Source organism: Mytilus edulis, chromosome 3 (assembly GCF_963676685.1).
Source record: "Mytilus edulis chromosome 3, xbMytEdul2.2, whole genome shotgun sequence".
Lineage (NCBI taxonomy): Eukaryota > Metazoa > Mollusca > Bivalvia > Mytilida > Mytilidae > Mytilus > Mytilus edulis.
The window spans coordinates 65,082,820-65,107,622 of record NC_092346.1 but is presented as its reverse complement, the minus strand read 5'-3'; the positions used below and the strand labels follow the sequence as shown (position 1 = coordinate 65,107,622).

Sequence of the window (24,803 nt, the reverse complement as noted above, 5' to 3'; positions counted from 1 at the left end):
ACGATAATAAAACACAAAGTAGAGGAAATAAATTTGAAAAAAACATTTTTCATCATCAATTTGTTGTGTAAATGAAATATTTGTACTAAGATATTAATGATGAAAATTTTTTATACTTAAAAGTTCTTTTTCAATTTGTATAATTCAAAAAACTTTACAAAGATAAGTCTAAAAAGGTATCAATGCTCTCAAGAGTTATGATAATCATTGGAACATCATGTGTACATCGTACAGATGCATATATGCTGAATTAATTTTCTAAAATCCCAAATCATAATTCCTAAGGGTTGACTAGGCCATTCCTTAGACTTTCACCGTTCCGGTGTTATATAGCCATTCTTCCCCCATGCCAGTTTTCCCCCGGGGGAAAGACTGGCATGAGTCAATGTTTCCCCCGGGGAGATTTTGGATCATTGTCATTCTTCCCCTGCGGAAAGTTGACAATACGTATACATATAGTAACTTTTCCCCAATGCCAATCTTTCCCCCCATGATATAGATTTCAATATATGTATATGCATGTCTGGAAATTAAACCGAACAGTGTTAGAATTATATTTAGTTGTATACAAATTTGTTGTTCATTCAAATTTACACAAGTCTGTCTACGATTTTATCAGTCTGTTTACATGTTTACCATTCTGTCTTTGTCCCCTAGTCCGACTAGACTACATTTTTACTAGCTTTGAAATACCTTTCAGTCAGTGTAAAAAGCGAATACTTTTTACTTTCATTTCGGTGCTTTGTGTCTATTGTTTTTATGTAAGTGATTATGGTGCACCGTACTAACATTTTAGTGAAGTCAATTGCTGATGATATTTCACAGTTTTTCTTGCGGTTGGAGGAGAGTTGAGTTTAAGGCCGCCACATTATTTATGTGTTATTCCAAAGCCAGGAACATGTGACAGTGATTGTTGTCGTTTCATGTCGGTCATGTTTTTTTCGTAAATTATTTTCTTATAAATAAGTGCGTTAGTTTTGTTTCAATTTTTTCACAATTTTATGGTCGGGGCATTTTAGCTGACTATGATTTATGATGGTTTCTCATTGTGAAATGCCGTACGGTACCAGCGGCCTTTAATTACTTACTACCACGTCGAATTTGTATCATGAGTGCTGGAAAGTGTTCGACCCTATGCATCTGTAGGGCAGGTTGGATTTTTTTTGTAGATCTTGTACAGCTCAAACTATACTGTGGTTAGTCCTTGTACTTCTACGTCTCCCGTGCTGGCTAGAGAGGGTGTTCATATCTTCTCTGGGTTGGATTAAGTTTCATCCGTATCGGACTTCTTCTTCTGAATTAAAGCTTTAAGTCGACGAGTATGCATCTCTATCCGTGCGTTTGGTGAGTTCTATTACTTAGTAATTATACTTTGCATGACTTATCATGTGAAGTAATTTCACCATATTACTTTGGAGACATCATAGACGTCTGTCCTGGGAAAAATCTACTACTTGACCAGAAGTGGCTAAAGTAATTGTATTCATCTAGTTAATGATACCAAGGGTTCACGAAAGAGAATGGATGTGATCATCACATCAGATTGTGTTTCTTGTGTATAAATGTAACATATATATCTCTATAAATACCTGTCAAATGTATAGTCGTACGATGAAGCTTTGGTAACTATAAACTGATAGAAGAAAAGTGACTATTCTTTTTTTTTCATAAAAAGTTCTTACCGTGACGTCGCCGACGTTACATTACAAGGCGGAAAATTTAGCTTCTCACGCTAACTGTGGGGGGAAAATTGGCCTGATCCTGGTTTTCCCCCCATAACGCTGAGGGGAAAAGTAGGATCATGCCAATTTTTCCTGGGGAAATATTGGATCGATCCAGTCTTTCCCCCCGGAAAATTTGGCATGGGGGAAGAATGGCTATAGGACACCGGCAGTAAACGTTCACTTAAGAGACTTCCCGCTTTAAATGGCAATATTAAAAATCCTAGATGTTGATATAACAGAATAACACGTGAAACTCTACACTTAACAACGACACAGGGACGATTTTTCGTTCCCTATTGTTAATTTTCCTTTTTTGGATGGTGATGTTCCTTTGGCACTATATTATGAGGTTTAAATTTCACAACTCTTTCGCTATGTCCGTGTCTGTTGTGTTGTTTTAAATTTCTAAACGAACGTAATATATGTAGAAAGTCAGAGATTTCGTTACCACAAATAAATTATTCTTCCCAATATGTATTAGCTACAGTTTATCGTGATATTGGTAAATAAATCCGAATTTGAAATTTACGCTAAAAAAGGGGGCCATTTTAGGACTTTATCGAGCATACTCCTTTGGTTGTACCTTTTTTCCAAACGAGATAGCACATTATAATTTGTACGGAGACGTTGTTTACCGTGCCTGAAAATTTAGAAACGATCCTGGTACACTTATCGATTGTTCAAATAAACTTATTCTGAAAGTTAACAAACTCAACACAGCCATTAGATCTTTGAATAATGTTTTTATTGGTATCAATATTGATCTTATATATGTTAATTAAAAACAAACTAAATATTATTGTTATATACATATGAATTTTCAAGGATCTATAATCTGTCGAATCCTGTATCGTGACATTGCACAAGATCATGTTTTTATGACTTTTTTTTAACCTCTTACCATAAATCCATAGAATGTTGGATGTGTACTGATTGACAATTTAGTTTTGGATGCGTGATTTTTTTTATTAGTTGTTAGTACATTTGAACTAGTTGTGAGTAGTTGTGAGTACTCTAAGATCTGTTATAAGTGTCCTTTTTTGTTGGGATGTACAAGTACTTGGTCACGTCAACTCTATGTTGGTTAGATTTTTTTTCAATTCGTATCCATCTGATGATTTAAGCCTTTTCAACTGATTTTTATAGTTCGTTCTTATGTTGTACTGGTACACTACTGTTCCTTCTTAGAAAGAGATTCGAATCCCGCAAACATTGCTTATTGTTGAAGGCCACAAGATGACACACCACTGATAATGTCTGATTCATTTGCTCCCTTTTGGAGAGTTATCTCATACCACATCTTCTTATATCTATGTATTGATTGATTGTTGGTTGTTTAACTTCCACAACGTGCATGCAAGGTTGTCACTGGACATATAACAAACAACTTACAATCAATTATTTCACCTTTACAAATTGTATTTTTTACATGAACTGTAAGATAAATGAGATAAGACATTTTTTTTCATATTTTTAAAAATATGAAGATGTGTTATTACTGCCATCATTGAGACAAATATTCTCAGTGACCAGTGACCAAGTTACGTAGTTTTAGATTACAATAATCGTCCGTTATGATATTTGATGCTGTAAAAAATGAAAACAACGCGTAATAAATTGCATGCATCCAAACCATTTTTCTCGGTTTTCCTTCATCAGGAACGATCAAAGCCGATTATTTGAAGGCCAAGGATGCGTAAGAACCGAAACATGTCTTGTATACTATTATTTGTCTGTTTGTCTTTTTCTTTTTTAGCAATGGCGATGTCAGTTTATTTTCGATCTATGAGTTTAACTGTCCCTTTGGTATCTTTCGCCCCTCCTTTAATTACGTTTGAATTTATTAATAACAAAAGCAATTTAAGAACCACACAAAACAGTAAAAAAGATGTTATTACAGTGTTAAACGCCTTTTATCTTTGATAAATCAATTATAACACATGGCTTAACAGACCATGAGAGCTTTTACAATCACTTTGCATCCGTAATTGTCGTACGTCACATGTCATAATCTACTCCTACGAAACACCTAATCGAGAAGATACCAAACTTAACCTAACCTAAATAGTTCTTATGGTATCTACTTAAAAGAAGTCTATCCGAGGATTTGATTGATCACAAACGGAGGAGATGGCAATTGGTCCGTTTTAAGGATTTATTGACTTGGAAGATTAGTTTATCTTTTGTTTTATTTGCAGAAGCTATAATAGATAAAGAGAAATTGTAAATAATAATTCAACATTACCGAGATTGACTACTGATAGGCAACCTTGATTTCGAAAGATGATTTTCTTTTCTATTTTAGCAATTTTTGCTCAAACAATAATAGTTAAACAAAATTGTTCTCCGAAATTAGATCTACAAATCAGTAGTCACGGGTTAACTTAAAAATGTACATTAACTGCTGAGAAGCTGGAAAAAGCAAACTAAGTCAGCAAAATAAGATCTGCATGGACAAGTTGTCACACTAGTATTAAGATGTGTTTGCATTAAATGTTGATGTTTAAATTTTATGTTTCTTGAATCTCAAAGACTTTAATAGATAGGTATAACTGTACGCATTAAAATGATCATCCTAACTAAACCTACAAAAATGAAACTAAAAAAGATATACAAATAAGCAAATATAACTGATTGTAATAAGGGAAAAATAATATATGAAAATAGCATATTTGAACAATTGAGCGCTCCAGGCTCTTTTGTGTAACCTTATGAATATGTTTAATCAAAGAATCGATAAAATAAACATAGATCATGCCAAAATATGTGATCGTTATAAACAACATTGCTGTAAAAAATCAGGAAGTATTTGAATTGTCAATATTTTCAATTAAATAATATTGTTTTTTCATTGGTATTTTATAATATTCTTTGATGTTGGTAATTCAAACGTTTATTTTTGTTTACCAAGCACACACACTATCTGCTGGTATGGAATATTGATAATGTTGCATTCAACACTATTCAGCCATTTCTTAATTTTTTACATTTGTTTTGTATCAGACCAATTAATTAATAGCAAGGACCCCTTCTATTTGCTACAATTGGCAAGTAAGTCGAAAATGAATTGTTCCACTACGACACAAGAATGTCTCTGGCATTTAAACTAACAGAGAATTATTGAATCTCTCGAAATGTAACTGAAATCATCAGGCTTCTGGCTCCTAAACATTGGTACTAAATCTATTATGTATGTTTGGGTTGTCACCCAATTGTTTTCAACATAGCGGAGAGGTTTAAAAAGCTACAAAACCAGCTTTAACCAACTATTTACCAGAATACGCCTGTACGTTCGATTTTGTCAGTGTTCATGGACGTTCCATTTTTTAATTTACTTTTGAGTTAAATATCTGTGTTATACTTTTTTCCAAATTGAATTGCAGCAACATTACAAATTGACTCCTATCTATTGAAAAAGCCAGATAAATCCCCAGTTTAATGGGTGTTTTTCTTTCAAAGGTGCGAAAATAAATCCTTGGTTTTCTTTAGTGTAATTTCAGTACAGTATAATGAAATTCCATACGATTTTGATTTGAAATATTGTTTTAAGATTTAAATCAACTATTTGAATACTTCTTATTATTAATTGTTTCTTGGAAGTGTTTCAAGATGAAGTGGATATTTAAACTTAAATATAAAAGAGATATATTAATCGTAAATGAAAAATCTGTAATTTTGAAAAGACGTTCCAACAATAATGCTGCGTCGGATAAAAATCGACCTTATACAAATGAATATCAATATATCTGTTAACCTTTTGTCGCTATGCACAATCAGTATATGTATTATAGTTTAAGTAATAGACACAATGGATACGCGTCGGATCGCTTAAAAGATACTACTCATCCTCTCAATATTTTAAACAAGCCAACGTTTATTTGTTGCAGCTACATACTATGAATGTTGAATTATTCAAAACACTATTTTTTCCAACTCAGACATAGATAGCAATAGTCGTAATAGGCCCTATTTTTGCGGGAATTGATTTGCAATGCTCTTCATCCTCGTATTCCTGTTGACCTTACAACTGTTTAATACTCGAGCACCATTAATGAGTTATATGTAAGCACAATACCAGTCTGACGTACCAAATTATAAGCTGACGTTCTGGTAAGTGTTTTAATCATTAAATAAAGACAAATAAATCTGTTGGTTGTGTACAGACATATTTAAGGCTATGTATCAGATTTTATTGATGTTCTTCATTTCCAATTCATAGTGAGGCCTTCAACACGGAACATTTGTCGTTTGGTCAAATGCGATATTTGGCTGGCACAATCCAACATACAATGTACCACATATTCCAATAAATATATCAGCAATAATTTACACCAATGAGCATAGTGTTCTTGGTATACTGCAACTGGAATATGATTATTTTCAAATTTTCATATACCAGTAAGCCTGAAGTTTAGGGCGGAATTTTTGCAATAAATTTCTTTTAAAATTTTTCAAAAAGTTTAGATTGTCGGGTGATATAGACACGAGAAAAAATTGTCGCGTGTTATTTCAATTTGTGATCAGTGTGCAGGAAATGTGTTCATAACTCTTTGGTTTTAATAACCACAATTAAATCTTTTCTGAACATTCGATCAAAAACCATTTGTTGAAAGTGCAACATGAAAGTTGCTATTTGAAAAAAGTTTATGACTAGACATCAATACAAAGAGTATTTATTACTTCCATATCTGTAAATTGAATACATTGGCCATCACAGATATTTCTGTTCACTTAAGTGAACTGTATAAATCATTAGCCTCAACGCTTGCATAACTTAGATTACAACAGAGTATCTGTTTCGGTACATCGTTTATTTTAGTTTAGTCACTTTTGCATATGTTCTGGCTGTGGCGTACTAAATTATAATCCTGGTACCTTTGATAACTATTAACCACCCAATTGGTAGCCTTGTGCCGCTTTTTGCTCTTCGGTCGGGTTGATGTCTCTATAACGCATTCCCTGTTTCATTTTTCAATATTATACTATCTTTGGGATGAGTATAATTTTTGTAAAAGAGGGACGAAAGATACTCAGATGGACAGTTAAACTCATAAATTGAAAATAAATTGACAAACGCCATGGCTGAAAATGAAAAAGACAAACAGACAAACTATAGCACACATGACACAACATAGAAAACTACAGAATAAGCAACATGAACCCCATCAAAAACTAGAGGTGATCTCAGGTGATCCGGAAGGGTGAGCAGATCCTGCTCCACATATGACACCCGCGTGTTGCTCACGTTATAACAAATCCGGTAAATAGTCTTATTCGGTGGGTCACATTCATGAAAGGGAAGGGGATTGTAGTTACAACGTGAGGAACATATCCGATATCATCTGTGAAACAACCAACTCGTGATGGCGTCCGTAAAATTAACGAAGGGATGGTTTCAACTTCACCATTTGGAATTCTTGGTTTAATAGCTTCCTTGTGAGTAGCACCCCTCTATCAAGAAAAGCACGGGAATATCTTGTCAATTGGGAGATAATACCCCATATGCAGGTGCTGCTGGAATGTTGCTACTTAGAAATGGAAAGTTCACAATTAGAAAGCTGAACACATCTCTTTTGTCGTAAAGTTTTGTTTTCAACCGACCCTCATTGTCAATTTCTATGATGAGTTTATCTAGATGTAAGTCAAGATATGAGGCCGACTTAAATGTATCTGTAGTATCCTTTATCTTTAGTTCGTTTTATTTGTAACTTAGTGAATAAAGAATTTGCAACTGCATCGAGGATACAGATATACAATGTAATAAGATATAATACGTGAATACTCAAAAATATTAAAAGAGAATGCAAAATTATTCATGCCAACTTGTTTCATCTCAGGTTGTTAAATCGGAACGGTAAGATGTGACAATACAGATGCAAGCTTGATCTTTTTGATAATTTTTAGCTCACCTGGCCCAAAGGGTCAAGTGAGCTTTTCCCATCACTTGGCGTCCGGCGTCCGTCGTCCGTCGTCGTCGTCGTCGTCGTCCGTCGTTAACTTTTACAAAAATCTTCTCCTCTGACACTACTTGGCCAAATTAAACTAAACTTGGTCACAATCATCATTGGGGTGTCTAGTTTATAAAATGTGTGGCGTGACCTGGCCAACCAACCAAGATGGCTGCCATGGCTAAAAATAGAACATAGGGGTAAAATGCAGTTTTTGGCTTATAACCCAAAAACCAAAGCATTAAGAGCAAATCTGACAAGGGGTAAAAGTGTTTATCAGGTCAAGTTCTATCTGTCCTGAATTGAATCAGACAACTGGTTGTTGGGTTGCTGCCCCTGAATTGGTAATTTTAAGGAAATTTTGCTGTGTTTGGTTATTATCTTGAATATTATTTTAGATAGAGATAAACTGTACACAGCAATAATGTTCAGCGAAGTAAGATCTAAAAATAAATCAACATGACCAAAATTGTCAGTTGACCCATTAAGGAGTTATTGCTCTTTATAGTCAATTTTTAACCATTTTTCTAAAATTTTAGTATTCTTATAAAAAAATCTTCTCCTCTGAAACTACTGGTCCAAATTTAACCAAACTTGGCCACAATCATCATTTGGGTATCAAGTTTTAAAAATGTGTGGCATGACTCGGCCAACAAACCAAGATGGCTGCCATGGCTAAAAATCTTACATAGGGGCGAAATGTAGATTTTGGCTTATATCTCTGAAACCAAAGCATTTAGAGCAAATCTGTCATGGAATCAATTGTTTATCAGGTCAAGATCTATCAGCCCTGAAATTTTCAGATGAATCCGACAACCTGTTGTTGGGTGGCTTCCCCAGAATTAGTAATTTTAAGGAAATTTTGCAGTTTTTGGTTATTATGTTGAATATTATAATAGATAGAGATAAACTGTTAACAGCAATAATGTTCAGCAAAGTAAGATCTATAAACAAATCAAATGACCAAAATGGTCAGTTGACCCCTTTAGGAGTTATTAACCTTTATAGTCAATTTTTAACCATTTTTCGTAAATCTTAGTAATCTTTTACAAAAATCTTCTCCTCTGAAACCACTAGGCCAAATTAATCCAAACTTGGCCACAATCTTCTTTAAGGTATCTAGTTTAAAAAATGTGTGGCGTGACCTGGCCAACCAACCAAGATGGCCGCCATGGCTAAAAATAGAACATAGCGTAAAATGCCCTTAATAGTCATTTTTTAACAATTTTCATAAATTTTTGTAAATTTTTGTAAATTTTTAGAATATATTTTCCACTGTAATTACTGGGCCAAGTTCATTATAGATAGAGATAATTGTAGCAACAAGAATGTACAGTAAAGTAAGATCTACAAACACATCATGATCACACAATTTCGTCATGAATTTATCTATGTCCATTGTTTAATATGCACCAAGGTGAGCGACACAGGCTCTTGAGAGCCTCTAGTTATTTATGGCTGGTGCTTATATAAAAATAAAAATGTTATTGGGTGTACTCAAATTGCATAAAAATAATATAAAAACAATATTGTATATTTAACATGGTTTTTTTTAAACAAAATTACCAAGTTTTCGTCTATTAGTTTGTAAGTTAATTCGTATAGAATCATAAAATAGTCTAATGGCTCATGTATCTTATGATGTAATCAGGTTTAGAAGAGGGTACTATCACTAATGGGTGTTTAACAATCTTGGGTACCCATGAGAGAAAAGTCATCATAACATTATATAGTTTTATAATAATATGGGTTGATATTTCTAATGCGATTTATTGGGATTTATTGGGTGCTTTAATGCTAACAGTTAAATAGCGAGACGGGTAAGCTTATATTTCACACTTTCAGACGTGTTTGGATATTAACATGATTTCATCTATTATTAACATAATGTTTCCGCCTAGATTCAAGATAAATATTGTAAATACATACATGTAACGGTTTAAATTGTACGAAACGTGACATTTTATAAAGGCGAAAATCGGATTGGTTTAAAAGCTACTTTTTCTATTGTTACGTCCTATACATAACTAAGTGAAGATTGCGATGTTTTTTTTAAAGTGAGTTGGTACTGTAGAGTATTATGCTGCAGCTAAAATGTAATAATGTAATACCCTAAAACATAATGGTCGTGTTGACACAAGTCCAGTGGTATAAAACCATAGTCTAATAGTCGTGTTTATTTGTCGCAACCGGCTGAATTGTGGACTTTGTAACCTAATTTTTGGCTATTAAACATAATAATAACAGCTTTTCCATTTTGAGTAATTCATGAACAACCTTAGTGTGTTTTATATAAAAAAAAATGCCATGATATGTAAAAGAATTTTTTGTTCTTATCATCGGTATAAGGACATCATTCGTAAATATAGCTCAACATGCAGACGTCTTATACGTTCAAGTATTTCTTTTCCATTTTTTTATAGAAATATTCTCTATAAAGTACAAAAATGTCAGTATTTACCTCAGAAACTAACAAAACCTTTAAATAGACTTATTAAGAAGGGATATAGTTACGATACTTTTGCGAGGTCATTAAAGATTGCATATTGTGGCGTTAATAGTGATTCACTTATAGGGTCTTTGCACCGAAACTAAATACATTTATTCAAAAACCAGATATTGGCATGACACGCGTTATGTTCTGCTCATATATGTTATGATGGTATGATACTAAACCTCTAACGGGAAGGATTGAGCCTGATATTCATATGATGAAATCATAATCTTTCAATCAGTTTAATTGAAGTCTGGAGCTGGCGTGTCAGTTAACTATTAGTAGTCTGTTGTTATTTATGTATTTTTGTCATTTTGTTTATTTTCTGTCGTTACATCTTCTGACATCAGACTCGGACTTCTCTTGAACTGAATTTTAATGTACGTATTGTTATGTGTTTACTTTTCTACATTGGCAAGAGGTATAGGGGGAGTGTTAAGATCTCATAAACATGTTTAACCCCGCCTCATTTTTGCGCCTGGCCCTAGTCAGGAGCCTCTGGCTTTTATTTAGTCTTGTATTATTTTTAATTTTAGTTTCTTGTGAACAATTTGGAGTTTAGTATGGCGTTCATTATCAATGAACTAGTATATATTTGTTTAGGGGCCAGCTGAAGGACGCCTCCGGGTGCGGGAATTTCTCGCTACATTGAAGACCTGTTGGTTACGTTCTTCTGTTGTCTATTCTATGGTCGGGTTGTTGTCTCTTTGCATATTTCCCATTTCAATTCTCAATTTTATTTTGAATGAATTCGTAAAACATTTTCAAAGAAGAAATTGCTTGAAAAACTAAGGATTTTCTTATCCCAGGAATATATTACCTAAGCCGTATTTGGCACAACTTTTTGGAATTTTGGATTCTCAATGCTCTTTAACTTCGTACTTGTTTCGTTTGATGAATATTTTGATATGAGCGTCACTGAGAGTTTTATGTAGAGGAAACACGCGTCTGGCGTACTAAATTATAATCCTGGTAACTTTGATAACTATTTACTCCACTTGGTCGATGCCACTGCTGGTGGACATTTCGTCCCCGAGGGTATCACAAGCCCAGTAGTCAACACTTCCGTTTTGACATGAATATCAATAATGTAGTCATTTTTATAAATTTCCTGTTTACAAAACTTTGAATTTTTCGAAAAGCTAAGGATTTTCTTATCCGAGGCATATATTACCTTAGCCGTATTTGGCACAACTTTTTGGAATTTTGGATCTTCAATGCTCTTCAACTTTGTACTTGTTTGGCTTAATAAATATTTTGATATGAGCGTCCCTGATGAGTCTTATGTAGACGAAACGCGCGTCTGGCGTACTAAATTATAATCCTGGTACCTTTGATAACTATTTACACCACTGGGTTGATGCCACTGCTGGTGGTCGTTTCGTCCCCGAGGGTATCACCAGCCCAGTAGTCAACACTTCGGTGTTGACATGAATATCAATAATGTGGTAATTTTTATAAATTTCCTGTTTACAAAACTTTGAATTTTTCGAAAAACTAAGGATTTTCTTATCCCAGGCATATATTACCTAAGCCGTATTTGGCACAACTTTTTGGAATTTTGGATCCTCAATGCTCTTCAACTTTGTACTTGTTTGGCTTAATAAATATTTTGATATGAGCGTCACTGATGAGTCTTGTGTAAACAAAATGCGCGTCTAGCGTACTAAATTATAATCCTGGTAACTTTGATAACTATCGACACACTCCTCTTCGAAAAAGGAAGACAATAAGTACTTATGGTGCACAAATACTACTTCCGGTGTCATATTATTTTTTTTTAACACTGATTGGAAAGTATATGTTTATTCTTAATAATTATGCTTGAAATAAAAGAGAAAATTGGCTATTCCATTTGTAAAAATTGCCACGTTCATCCCACAATTTCGAAAAAAACAACATGGTTTGCGTTTAACATGGGAGATAATTTGCAACTGCCTGTTTAAAAAATTTCATTTCCATGTTGATATGAGAGAGTGATCAACAATAATTCTGAAAATTTAATATTATGGTTTATTTGAACGTTATCCTGAAAAAAATGATATAACTTCAAGTTGCACAAGTTTACTTGGTCAAGATAATATGTCGTCTAACTAAATAAATTGTTGTATAGTAGTTTCTAAAATGTTCAATTGTGATGACATTTTGTGGTGCATGATAAAAGGACTCAGAAATAAATCTTGATAGAATAATTCATTGCAAAAAAAGTAATTGTGGTTTTGGTCCATTAATATATCTTTCATAGCATTTTCACAAAAAAAACTAGCACTGAAAAGTTCTTTGGTCCCGAATAAATGATATCCATTTTTTTTTTATACCGTACTTATTTTATCATTCTTTGATTGTATAATGCATAATGCCCATGGGCAAGTACAACATGCAAACGAAACAATAAATGATGCAATAAATGATTTTGTTCGACATGGAAAAGGCCTGACAATATTTTGACTGTAACCACGGCATGCTCGCAATGGAAATGATCTACAAAGTGCATAGAAAATTGTCATTAGTTATGAAATTTTACTTAAAATTTCTGAAAAACAATTTCTCATCATTTAAAGTACTTAGAATTTTTTGATGAGTGTATTTCGGATCCCGTTTTGTGGAGACTGTAGATTAATGATAGCATAATATTGAATTATTGATTGATAAGGAATGTTAACTGTTTGGCATTAAATACTATGTTGCATGTCGATATGTATTCTTTTCCTTTTTATTTTTAGATGTTATAAATGCAAAAATGCCAGACAATTATTTTGAAAGAAATTCCTGTACTTGCAATTAGCCTTTTGGAAGTGACAGTTGATCTATCGAGCAATATATGGGAAAAGTTGATAGTGCATTTTTCTGCATTTTTTTGTTTAACTAAACTAAAAGCTATAACTAAACAAAATGATTACCTTTTTTAAAAGTACAACATCCAAATATGTATTATGAATATAGAAACGTAACTTATATTCATGTGTTTATCATATACTGTCACTGAGACATTCTAACGCAACAAGTTTAACTCGTTTCTTCATGTGTTAATTTTGGAGTTGCAAAATTTACGCACAAAAAGTTAATAAAGAATTTTATTTTCAAAGTATGTCTCTATTAGTGCCATAAAAATTACACATTTTTGTTCGTGGAAGATTCAGACTGGTTTTATAATTGTGCGCTCATCATCAACAAATCTCAGAGGACGACTTTTAGAATATGTATCCGCTCGACATTCAAAATGGTGCGCACGACTTTCAAACTGTTCAGCTCCATATTCACAAATGGTCAATACGTCTTAAAAACTTATACTCACGATTCTTAAGTCTAGATACAAGACTTGCAAACTCTTAAACAGTCTTTTCAATTTTTAAGTATTTTCATAGAATACGGCAGTTGTTATCAAATGGTTCGTTTTCATGTGTAATGGCGTTTGTTTTTGTTGCACTTTGGTGTTCCTGATGTTCCTTTGTTTTCCTCTTATAATTGTGTGTTTCCCTCGGTTTTAATTAGTAACCCGGATTTGTTTTCTCTCAATCGATTTATGACTTTTGAACACCTGTACTTTTATGTTGCCTTTATTCATTCATTTTGTTCTGTTTGCAAAATATCAAGTATCCTTTTATAATTGATGGCGCATGTAACGACAAAAGAGATGATTTCACCTTCCTAATTGTGAACTCATAAAGTCGGCTTTTCTACGCTGTTCTTTATTTCATTTACTAAATTAGTGATTTAAGGGTTAATTATTTCGAAGACTATGATATCGCATGCTTTAAATTATATACCTTTATGGATTAGAGAAATTTTTCATGAACATGGGGCTCACATAATAAACTCATCTTAGATACCAGGACTAAATTTTGTATATACGCCAGACGCGCGTTTCGTCTAACAAAAACATTATTTTCTGTAATAAACGCATTTTGAAAAATCCGTTCCATTAAATTTGTGTAGATATTTCAAACATGCTTTAATATGGTTTAGGTATTAGATTACTTGTGTTTAGACACATAATTACTATAATTCGCTCACGATATCTTTCATTTTCAGGACGTTTGTTATCAAAAGTATTCTAGAACATATCTTAAAATGCAAAATTAAAGTTGTATTATAATTCAAGCTCACGTTTTTTTTCCTAAAATACGTTCATATAATTGTCATGTTTTATTGTAATTATTATTGTAAGAATGATAACGTTTCATATAAACATATCAACGAAATATGAAATACAAAGGAGAGATTAAAGATAAATACAAGATATTCGTCAGGTATACATTTAGTACTGAAGTAAGGATACTAAAAAATTGAAACAATATTTCCGGGCTTGTTTTTTCCTATCACGATTTCAATGATGAGGGTTGCTGCTCACAAGGAAACTATTAAACCAAGAGTTCCAGATGGTAAAGTTGAAATTGAACTATCGTAAATTATACGGACGCCTTCACGAGTTGGTTAACCGTTATTAAATATCCGTTTCACAGATGATATCGGATATGTTCCTTATGTCGTAACTACAATCCTTTTTCACGAACGTGACTACCAAATTGGATTATTAACCTGGTTTGTAACAACATGAGCAACACGACGGGTGCAACATGTGGAACAGGATCTACTTACCCTTCCAGGGCACTTGAGATCACCCAAATTTTTGATTGGGTTTGTGTTGCAAGTATTTAGTTTTTTAAGGTTGTGTATTATGTACTATTATTTATCTGTTTAGTTGGTTTTTTTTTAGACATGGCATTTCCATTATATTTTCGATTTATGAGTTCGACTGTCCCTCATTTTCCCTCAGTTGAAGCGCATTAAGGACCAAGCATTCTTTAAAGTCTTGCAAAATACAGCTAAGGAAATAGCACGTATCATTTTATCATTTATTGCTCCTGTTGCACTACAGTGTGTCTTAAGTCTTAAAACGTTCAAAACGAGGACAAAATTTACCTTTTTATTACTTTAAAAAACACTTGTCGTACTTTATACGAGTTTACTCATAAGAGATGCAAAGCATCCTTTCAACATTTATTGCAGACAAATATTTCTATCTATAAAACGAGTCATATTTTATGACATTGTACCGTCACGATCTTATAGTATACGCATGTCTTAATAGATTCAATGCAAAAACATGAACTGCTAAAACATATGGTTTATTGAATTTTATAATAATTACTCGGGTATGCAAAATTTAATTTTATATACCTTATCCCCTAGGACGCATCCCATCTGCAAATTAAATTCATCAACGATTAGACAGGTAAGGAAATTTTCCCTTAAATATTCTTATTTATCAATTATTTCTGTAACAAAGAATGTCACCTTATCTACATCTTTCTAAGTTTAGCTAATAATTTATAAGCTGATAATTTGGGATACTGAGATATTGCATGCAAAGTAAGTCTACTTGTTATTTACATAATACGAAATCCCATATAGTTATTTAGAAATTCATACTTTTTCAGGAAATTTAGTGAACTTTATTTTCTTTGATAAACAGTTCGGTATGGGTTCGACCTACTTTTTATTTCATGGACCTTAATATCTAAAGTATCCTAAGACATACTTAAGAACTGTCCTAAGACAATCCTCTGATTTGTTTTTAACTGTAAATCAGATAGTCATACTCTATATTGTCATGGGACAGTCCATTCTTTTTAATACATCGAAGGAATATGTTCAATATATTTTTTTATGATTAGAATTCAAATGACAATGCTATTATTTCAAATACAAAAACATGTCAGAATAAATACAAGAAAGTAGGTATAACTACATGTATGTTTACAGATTTTGGAAAAATTCATTCATTTTCAATACTATAAAAGTCTACTGAAATAATGAAAGACAAAAGTCGACAAAATTAATAATTTAGTAATTGAAAATGCAAGGTTTACTATATTTCATGGATATACAATTATAATTGAAAATTTTTATAATATCTGTAGCCTTCAGAAGTATCAATATCAAATTATCGATCATTCATTTCAATAGTTAGGAAGTTAATCGAATGTTTTATTTTTTCAATGTTAACTCAGTATCGTGTTTGTTTTCAAAACAAAAGGCTGGTCTGATGTTAATTTGATTCATAGAAGCTATGTTGTGTTTAGGAACATTTTTAATTTATCGCCAAAATATATTTGTGTTCCTTTTTTTTTATAAACAATTAAGTTTGAAGTCATGAATACACAATGAAATGATAATGAAAATAATATAAACACTAATAGCCACGTTTATCTAAGGTCAACTTTCTTGATCTAGTGAGTTGAATAGATGTACACCTCGCCGTATGAACTATATCAGAAATCAGAATTTGTTGCCACATTTTACGAATCATGTGATGATTTAATCGATACTTGAAATTTTCAGCGGAATTAGTTATTATTGAACTGTATACTGGCTTTTTTTGTATAGATTGAACCAAACGATAGCATTTGACTTCGTATTTTGCAGAAGCGAGGGACCGGTTTAAGTTAAAAGTCTGAACGTTCCTTGCTTTCCCTTCGTATAATTCGTTTCGATCTCCGAATTAAAGACATACATGTATATAGGTTTTAAACGTTTTAAGTGTGAAAGTAATACTTAAAACGGAAAACTTCTGCAAAAAATGTCTACTGAGATGAAACGGTTTTCTACACTTGACAACAATTATCTATATGTGAACTTTATCAAAAACGACTTAACATGTCGATTTCATGGTAGCTATATCGTAAAATGATTATTATACTTGTATGTCACGCAATTTTAATTAGAATGTTACGTATTTTTATCAATTGTTCAATTAACAATAATTATGTATAATGTTAATTACATTTTCGAATGAAATATGTGATTCTTCATCGCCTTAACGTGTGTACCAACTACATACTCAGTGTCAATTTCCTTCAACGAGCGGAGCTCATCATTCTGTAATCTTTGGTTGTCTACATATAAATTTGGAATGTTTGACAGATTCAAATGATTCATCCTTCATCCAATAAAATATCATCCTTTGTATTAATTGGAACACAAACAGTACATATTTACAATTAAATCATTTTGGTAGTTGCGTTAACTGAACAATGATTGTAATAGACATGTTCAATTGTGTATTGTGTTGCAATCTGAATTTTCTAAGAACAGTTTTTTTTTTGTGACTGGTATTTGGCAGTGACGCAAGAATGATATATTTAAAATACACACAACGGATAGGTGATTGTTCGTTAAAGTATCATTTAACGAACTAACACGTATCCATTGTACTCAAAATTAACAGTTCCGTTCTTAATTATCCCTTTTATAGTTAACTCAAATACCCACTTAATTCTTCTGAAAAAAATCACTAACAACAACGATTAATTTGAAGTATACACTTTAAGCAAACTTATGAAATCCTATTTATTTTATGGTTTACTATGATATATAAGGTGGTTTTATCAAATAAGTCAAGGTATACAGTCTTTGATTAAATCATTTTATAAAGTATCTGTTATGAGGATGTGATGACCTTGAGTTTATTTCTGTGATCAACCACGAACATGAAACAAGTATAAACACAGCGTAATTGATGATGTACCTTTCGTGTCGATTTAAATTGCGTACTGCGTGGTACTTTCAATCTAAAGATAAAGAACAAAGAAGTTTAAATAGGGCCGAGCATCCTATACTCTATGGGGAAAATTATTTCATTAATGTATTTGTTCATCATTTACAAATAATGGAAGCAGGAAACACAACAAAACAGACGTTTCATATATAATAAGTTGACGTGAAGTGCAAGTATGTCAACTTATGATAGCATATAAAAAAGTATATGTATTTTTCGTAATGATCTTATTGCTCGGCGTGTTGTCTTCTATTCAGGTTGAATTGGCAAAAACAAACTGAATGATAAGCGACAATGTCAGTCCCGAGATTTCACTAAGGTGAGACAAAATTGTTTAGGAAATTTACGATTGATTGTAGCTTGTTTAACTTATTTCAGGCACAAAACGTTAAAAAATATAAAAAAGCGAATACATATGAAAATGATTGGGTGAGAAGCGAATCATGAAAAAAAATAAATTCCCTAAATTAATCCATTGATTTATTTCAAAAAGGGGGGAGGGGTCATTTTCCTTAAGGTCTCCGAAATAACACAAAAACAACCTTTTGTAGTAATTTTCGCGTCTTTTCTTACACATTGTAAGGACCGGCAAAAATGGCTCTGAATGCATTCATCTCAACTTCACGAAAATAAACGGGCTTTTAAAACGGCTATCTAAACATGAATTTAATTACCGTAAATCGAAATTCAACTTCAAAATAGCAGTTTCCACTTTTCAACGCATCTATCATCATAAAGAAAGGATAATAGTGTTCAAACTATCCTTTTTAACTTGCATGAATTTAAAAGCATCAAAGCATTTTCTTTTTTTGCTTTTTTACGGACCAGATCATGGGGTTTATTATAGAAAGCGTTTGTTTTAATCCCTTATGATCTGAGAAAGAATGTTTATTTTTCTATTCTAATTTGAAAAATTAAAATATTCTTTCATTTTTTATCGACAGGTTTCCAAAGCCACTTTAATTTAAACGTAAAAATATCCATTCATCCTCATTTTTACATATACTTAGTTTGAGTAGAAATTCACATCCCATTAATGGTAAGAAACGCGTTTAAATACATTACCGGTTTGTCTGTTTAAAAGGCTCTCACAATCTAAATGATACTTATGTAACTGTTACATTTGAATTAGTAACTTCTCTCTACTACTAAAACTTTGGCATAGTTATTGTGTCATTTTTCAAAGATCTTATGCAACCTAGTGAAGCACTCATTTATCCGATAAATATCTTCAGCAAAATGAAATGACAGTTAGTTATTGACTCTAACATACATTTTTCGCATTAGATAAAAAAAAATAGAGCTTACAGTTATTTTATCATTCGACCATATGCATCTTGTGTGTTTTATAATTTAGTTCATATGTTTTGGAGTATAGTACAGGGTCCATTTCGCTGTAATAGTATACATTACCCGGTATTGATAAATGGTAAGTTTGAAATAGCCTCCAAGACCGGGGTTTTCTTGCTGCGTGGAGATGTCTTGTGCTGTTTTCTACTCTTTGGATGGGTTGTTGTCACGTTGGCACATTGCCATTTCTATTCTCAATTCTATATATTTTAGGAATATTTTTTTTTTAAATGTAGCTGCATTATTCCACTTAAATATATCAACCCTTGGCGAGCTGAATCTAGCTGTTATTTTCTTATTATTATTTAAGCATTTGCCAGCTTTAAAATGATATGTGCCAATGTTTGAACCATATTTAAATAAACTGTTAAATGTATGATCTGATACCACTCTGGAACCCCATTTTATTGTCATAATCATAAATAACTGTATACCAAACTTTTTTTCCCCCTTTAGCTTAAAGATAACCTTAGATGTATGTGTCATAATCTCTTGAATGTTTCGCGTACACAAATTTTAAGTCTGTTTATTATGAGTTGTTATATTTAGATGTAATGTGATTTAAAATGTAACTTAAATAGTTTTTCATATGGACTCAATCCTAATGCTTTGTCATTTTATTTTGTTTGTTGTTGCATGAGCAACCCGACAGGTGCCACATGTGAAGCAGGATATGTTCACCCTTCCGGAGCACCTAAGATGTTTTTGAGGGATGATATTGCTCAGTCTTTAGTTTATAAGGTTGAGTTTTGTATACTGTTTGTCTTTTGGTCGTTTTGCCATGCTACTTTCAGTTTGATTGGTATCTTTCACATCTCTTGTATCGTTTTGTTTTTACAATGTTTTTGTCGGACAGCAGTGACCGTATTTAAAAATTGGTTAAGTGTTGTTGTTTATACCAAAGTATCCTTGTCAGTCTTTAATGCACAAGGGAAGTGTTTAAGACCAATTAAATAATCAACCCCGAGCATCGTAATATTATATGTGTGACTTCAGTCAATAAACGGTTATAAGATATAAAGATAAACATATTTTAGCATGAACGATTACAGAATAAAACAGAATGTGTATTCCGGATAACCATTTAAAGAATTGAGGCTTGAAAGGGGTAATATGTCAAAGAGACAACAACCTAACCCAAGAGCAGATAACGGCCGACGGCCACCAATGAGTTTTCATCGCAGCGAGAAAATCCCGCACCCGGAGGTTGGTCTCAGCTGGTCATTAAATAAAAATATGTACTAGTTCAGTGAAAATGGACGTCAAACTTAAATACCAATATATAAATGAACTGAAATTTTAACGTCGTCGGCTTCAAAATCAAACTTGATGGTTTATACCAAAACTATATCATTTTGAACAATTGTGACTTTGGAGAATTGGAGTGCAAAGAGAATTCCATATTTTACTCGCTTTCACCTTTTCCTTGCCTTGTTCAAATTAATTTTATATTGATAAATAAAAGTATGGTTATACTTGTTTATAATATATCTTTCTCTAAAATAAATGAAATATTTTACATGTAGGAATCTAAACATTTATGAAGTCATTTACATGTGAATGGTTTGGGCATTACTTAAACTGGATTTTATTTTAACAGTAATTTCTTGTTTTTTTACCTCAATAATTTTCAACTTCGTACCTAGGCCTTATTTACTTTTTTTAATTCGAGTGTCACTGATGGGTCTTTTGTAGACGAAACGTGCGTCTGGCGAAAATACAAAATGTCAATCCTGGTATCTCTAGTATGACTGTGTTCTAAATGTTTAAAAAAAAAATGCTAACCCTTTTATAAAATAACGACGCGAATAATGTTTACTCTCCTTGAATATTATAACTTCAATAACTTCAAATGAATGATATTATTGTATGTGCTATTATTAGCAAAATCGACATAAAATTTAAATTAAATGACGCAAACAGCACTAATTACTGACTGTATTATTTTAAATTATTGATGATCTGAGTTTGAGATAAACCAATAATCTGTTACAGAACTTCATTATCGCAGTCTTTTTGTAATCTTGTTATTTATTTCATTTTGAATCATATAATATGTTGCTTCAATTGACATGAAATTAAAATTTTGCATCAAGCATATATGTAGTTGGTTGAATGCATATATAGATATATATAATTCGTCTAAACATCAGCCCAAAAATGTTAGATATTGTTGGGCTGATGTTTAGACGAATTATATACAGCATGTATTGTCAGCCTTGTATCACCATCACTGCTGGTGATACGATGGATAAAATCTGTTATGGAGTCGTCACTTGATACTTATATATTTATATATTATATAAAGCGATATAATTATCGTTTTTAATTGTTTATGTAATTTATCGGCAAACAAATTTTAACATTCTCATTTTCCCAACGGATAAATTGGAATGATAAAAAGTAGGTTCTTAACGACATCAAAATGATTTCAAAGCATTCCCCATCAAAAGTACAGGTGTGATCGATTTTATATCTGATATTATCAGTAACATTTATTCCCTCCAGTTTTTGCTGCATTCGATTTCAATTTCCGTACTGGTTGTTTTAATTACTCCAGGTAGAGAATGTAAAGCTTAACGATGATTGTTTCATAGGCATCACGCAGCTTTTACATCTCCATAGTTACCTGAAGAGTTGTTGTTACATGTATATGTCGATTCAGTAATGATATAAAAAAATCTGGAATAGAGCTTATTTTAATACCTTTTGTACAACATATCTAAACGTTTGGAACGATTGGTATTATACAGGTATAAAGTAATATAATTTGATTTTGTGATAAAATAAATTTACGTATTTCAATTGGTTGCAAGATACATTGTTGGTGAAATTGCGCTTTTTCCAAAGCTGATTTAAGTTTTCATGCAAAGTCATGGTAAACTAACAAATTTTCAAACTGTTCTATTAGGTACAACATCCGTACTTGTATGACCTCCTTTATTGCATTAGATACATACGTTATCATTGTCGCTGTTCCTTGTGTCGTCTGTTGCCTCCTTATTTTCATTGGATGTTAGTTTACTTATAAGTTTTGTGATATTAAATATTTTGAACTCGAGAATGTCTGAAGTGACTTTAATTGCCGAAATGCGCATCTAATGCAGTTGATGCTATTTTAATATCCCTCCTGATTTTTGTTGAGAAATAAAAAAAAAAACATAGAGTATAATTTGTGTTCTTAATAAAAAAAAACCAGTACACACTTAGAGGTGTTTTATGATCGATACTATAGTTGCGGGTCTCGCCTATGTAGTGTTCTTACGACCAGTTGTTTCCATCAAAATTTCTTTGACTAGGACCACTTGGTCCATGTTATCTGTTTTCACTATCGAAGTTTTCATAAAAAATTGGTCAAAGACAAACCAATACTTTGTTTCGGTTTTTTATTTTTTGAGGGTGAAAAACATACAAAAAAATAAGTGTTAGTCAAGGATGTACAGATACGAAGACTTGGAAGGAGTTAATTGACAAAAAGTGATATAACAAAATAGCCTTATTCACAAATTGACTTTGCCTGATGACGTTATATATAGAAAGAATAGACTAGTTCATATGTCAACTTTGCCTGATGACGTTATAATTATACAGAAGGAATAGCCTAATTCATGTTTCAACTTTGCCTGATGACGTTATATATAGAAAGAATAGCCTAATTCATATTTCGACTTTGCCTGAGGACGTTAGTTATAAAAAGAATAGCCTAATTCATATTTCAATTTTGCCTGATGACGTTAGATATAGAAAGAATAGCCTAATTCATATTTCAATTTTGCCTGAGGGAGTCAAGCTCTGGATATCAACCTTTAATTGCGTATATTTGCAATTTATCCTTTTTAAATCGTGTTTGTATATTCTTAGAGTTCATTTATGTAGGGTACTGTGCGTGATTACTTAACATTGTGTAATTATCGACAAAAAATGGCTATATAAGTACTTTCGTTAGGTACTTAAAATTACTTTGGTTTGTAATTGTCATCTTCGCATGATGATTTCTTAATAAAAATCAAATTATCACGTCTATTAAAATATCTCCAGGAAGATTTAATTAATAATTTGTCAAATATTCGTCATAGTATATTCTTTTATAACAGTCATTTTAAAAAAGAAATGTTTTCTTTTGAACATTACTAGGAATTGTATATGTTTATCCTTTTTGCACTGTTGTATACGTGATCGTCTTTTAAACATCATGTTTATATATGCTTTTGAAGTTAAAACCATGTATTTGGTATGCTACTTATTTTGATTATTTAGGAAATGGGTCTTTAAGATAATTGATCTTATTTCATTATAAAGCCTGATAATTACATGTATTGACATTTGGTGTGTTAATGACGATCGACATATGTTTCTTGAATAGCCTTCATCATGTTTTATCGAGCCTTAACGTTTGGGAAGCTGAAAATATGAAACGTTTAAAAACAGATAAAATACACGAGGGCCCAAACTGAACATCAAAAAAATGTCCAATTCCATCATTGCCTTAGGGTGTTACAACCCTCAATTTAGTGAAATTTGAAAATTCATAAAGTACAAGTTTACTTTTACAATGTATCATTAAACCCGGGACATATTATCCACCAAAAGCTGTATCGATGCTTTTGTAGCTTAACACACATAAATTTCCCGTTTTCACGAAACGTGTGTCAAATAAAAAGAAGCTACTCACAAGGTATGCAGAAATTTGCTTTTACAATATGTTAAACACAAATGTTTGTGTTCGACATGTGAGCTGGAGTTATCTACATTTAGTACGCTCGAAACATAAGTTAAGAAAGCAATTAATATAAAACGCCCGACAATTACGGTTTTAAAAAACCGTCTAATGAAAATGTATCAGAGATTTTAGTCCTATTGAATAACTAGTTAACGTGATAATATGTTGCTTCATTTAGTGTGTATTTTAATCTTGACGCCATATAATTAACTATCGAGTTGACTTCCGAAGACCTTTGATGGTAAAAAAAGCGAGATAAATATAAATATAGATATAAATAGAAAGCGAACACGTGCAATTGTATTTTTCTAAGTCTTTTTCATTTCATGTTATATATTAAAAAATGTATGTTACTATAGTTTTACTTGTACAAGAATGTGTTTTTGGTGGATTGAATCATTCAATCAAATGATTTACCTTTGTTTCACTTTCAATGTTCACATTCTGTTCATGTGAAAAAACACGTACAATTCATGCGTTGTCCATCTAGATGTTAAATTGAATTTCACATGAATACGGATTCATGAATGAGGTCAAATTATTCACTTGCAAGTGAATAATTCATTATCAATGTTTCTTATCTAAATTTGATAAAATCGAACCGTACTGGCTGCTTATAGCAAACTACTATATTACTATTTCACATTCATTAATGATAAAACAAAATCATACTTTATATTTTATGAATCTCGTAGCTAGTGTCTCATTAAGATATCTCTTAGATTTAATTATTCCTTTGTCAATCATTTCACATATCATATCTTTCACGGGTTTAATTGAGTAAAAGTTTTTCTTTTAAACGTTACTAGGAATTATATATAAGTTTAATTTTGTTCTGTCTGCTTTAGATGTGGTCGCCTTTTTAAACGTCGTGTCTATCTATGATAATATAAAGTTATACGTTAAAACCACGTTATTGATATAATGCGTCTAATTTCGATTATTCAGGAAATGGCTCTTTCAGCAAATTGATCTTATTTTATGAAAAAGAATGATAATTACATTA

General features: G+C 32.0%; 1 protein-coding gene across 3 annotated transcripts in view; it reads left to right on the top strand.

The window, feature by feature from the left end:
* Positions 1 to 24,803, top strand: part of LOC139517124 (protein SON-like) — a 64,400-nt gene that overhangs the window by 13,878 nt on the left and 25,719 nt on the right. The window contains exon 1 of one of the 3 annotated variants that reach the window (XM_071307831.1): positions 15,298 to 15,402. The exons of the other annotated variants lie outside the window; for them this stretch is intronic. The gene's annotated coding sequence lies outside the window, so the exon portion shown is untranslated. Of the gene's footprint in view, positions 1 to 15,297; positions 15,403 to 24,803 lie in introns of those variants that run through there. 3 annotated transcript variants of the gene reach the window in all.